The sequence below is a fragment of the Schistocerca cancellata genome, unplaced genomic scaffold (genome assembly GCF_023864275.1).
Source record: "Schistocerca cancellata isolate TAMUIC-IGC-003103 unplaced genomic scaffold, iqSchCanc2.1 HiC_scaffold_672, whole genome shotgun sequence".
Taxonomy (NCBI): Eukaryota; Metazoa; Arthropoda; class Insecta; order Orthoptera; family Acrididae; genus Schistocerca; species Schistocerca cancellata.
In genome coordinates, this window is record NW_026046683.1 from 37,501 (window position 1) to 40,000 (window position 2,500).

At 56.6% G+C, this 2,500-nt stretch overlaps 1 non-coding gene across 1 annotated transcript in view; it reads right to left on the reverse strand.

Moving 5' to 3' along the window:
• LOC126138858 (small subunit ribosomal RNA) overlaps positions 1–227 on the reverse strand; it is a 1,909-nt gene extending 1,682 nt beyond the window's left edge. The window contains exon 1 of the ribosomal RNA XR_007528358.1: positions 1–227. This exon is cut by the window's left edge and continues 1,682 nt beyond it. This is a non-coding gene — a ribosomal RNA (small subunit ribosomal RNA).
• Positions 228–2,500: the final 2,273 nt, after the last annotated feature.

Sequence of the window (2,500 nt, forward strand, 5' to 3'; positions counted from 1 at the left end):
TTGGTTTTGATCTAATAAAAGCGTCCCTTCCATCTCTGGTCGGGACTCTGTTTGCATGTATTAGCTCTAGAATTACCACAGTTATCCAAGTAACGTGGGTACGATCTAAGGAACCATAACTGATTTAATGAGCCATTCGCGGTTTCACCTTAATGCGGCTTGTACTGAGACATGCATGGCTTAATCTTTGAGACAAGCATATGACTACTGGCAGGATCAACCAGGGAGCTGCGTCAACTAGAGCTGAGCAGCCGGCCGCCCGGGAGTGTGTCCCAGGGGCCCGCGCGAACACGCAAGCGTCCGCTCAATTATTCTGCAAACAGGAGGAGGCTGAGCTCCCCTGCACAATACACCTCGAAACCCTCTCAGGTCCCGGCGGCGCGCAGCGCCGTCCTAAGTACTTGGTCGGGTTCGAGAGAGGCGCAATCGCCCGGAGTTAGGCGAGTAGACGCTTTAGGTGCGACCACCCGTGCTCCCAACTGAGCTTGCCGCTGCCGACAGAGGCCCGGGAGCGTGCTGTCGTGGCATTGCCGGCGGGAGACAACACGCGCCACCTACGGTGACCGGCAGCTCCAACGCCAGCGCCACAGAAGGGCAAAGGCCCCACGTGGGTGCCGAAGCGAACTCTCCCAGCACAGCGCACGTGCCAACACGTCTGCACAACTGCGATACAAACCACCAGCGAGAACCGCTGGGGCGACCGAGCAGCAGACGGCGTCGCGGCGCCGAGTGCCGGGCGGCGGCGCATCCTCAACGCACACAGTCCTCAGTCGGACCAGCACACTGCAGATGTCCACCGCGCTTCGCACCGGGCCCGCGAGGACCCACTTTGGCCGCCCGGCGCCGCGCGCAGGGTGCCCCGGCGCGCAGCTGCGCCGCCTGCCGCGTCCGTCGGCCGGCGCGCCTGCCACTGGGCGCCCCCACCAGCCGGCTGTAGCGCGTGCGCCCACGCACCGCGCGGCCAGCACGCCGGGCGGCCCCCCCTCACCGGCCGGGGACGGTCCCACCCAGCCACCGCCGCGTATCGCTTCACACACAGATTTGCCCTTACTGATTTACCTCCAGCAACAACAACCGCACCACAATGGGTTTACCAGTTGTTCATTTGCGTTGCGTCACGTCACCAGCAAACGTAGACGTCCATCCCAGTTTGCAAATGCAACGATTATTGCATACCTGTCTGTTAGGTGTCACGACACACTACGTCTGCCCACATACACGCAACAAAATGTGCACGACTAGAGAACACGTGGGAGGTGGCCCCCTACGTATGCGATGTCCATTACGAGACCGACTGTCAACCAGCATCTGTACCATGTCGCAGATGTGGAACGCGGTGCACCATGCTATCACACTGTGTGAGAAGAGACGACTACGTTTGAATACACGCGCCACTACATCAACAGACGGCTCATGCTGATCGCCATCCAGGGCGTCCGTTACTCCCACACGTCTCTATGGCGTACCACACTGCAATGTAGCTGTTATGGGGAGACGGCACGTGGCTGAGTGCACAACATTTGGACCGTATGGTTCGCTGTTGTTGGGCGCAGTCGTACGGTCACACATGTGCCACAGCGTATCATTCAGTACATACGGACCTATGTGCAGTACAATGTGAGGATTAAGCTTACGATATCAGCGGACAGTGGACACAGGCCGTACCACGACGTAGACTGAGCGCTTCGACATGCGAATGCCAGTGAACAGCTGCGAAGGGCATTGAACACGCAAGCACCTGAACGACCAGCGTGCGAAGGCAGGGTGGAGGGGGGGGGGCGATGTACATCCTGCAGTTGTCCACATTACAGTGTACAGCGGGAGCATGTAAAAAGTAAGCAACACTTGCGAAGTGTTCAACATGAAACGACACACAAGAGGGTGGGCGGTGCGAGTAGCGAACTATATTCAGAGGGTTGTGGTTAGACAACACTAGATTAATGTAACGTGTCATATGCCAATTACAGAGCAGGTTAAGGCACAACGTGGGTTAGGTTAAGGCACAACGTGGGTTAGGTTAAGGCACAACGTGGGTTAGGTTAAGGCACAACGTGGGTTAGGTTAAGGCACAACGTGGGTTAGGTTAAGGCACAACGTGGGTTAGGTTAAGGCACAACGTGGGTTAGGTTAAGGCACAACGTGGGTTAGGTTAAGGCACAACGTGGGTTAGGTTAAGGCACAACGTGGGTTAGGTTAAGGCACAACGTGGGTTAGGTTAAGGCACAACGTGGGTTAGGTTAAGGCACAACGTGGGTTAGGTTAAGGCACAACGTGGGTTAGGTTAAGGCACAACGTGGGTTACGTTAAGGCACAACGTGGGTTAGGTTAAGGCACAACGTGGGTTACGTTAAGGCACAACGTGGGTTACGTTAAGGCACAACGTGGGTTACGTTAAGGCACAACGTGGGTTACGTTAAGGCACAACGTGGGTTACGTTAAGGCACAACGTGGGTTACGTTAAGGCACAACGTGGGTTACGTTAAGGCACAACGTGGGTTAC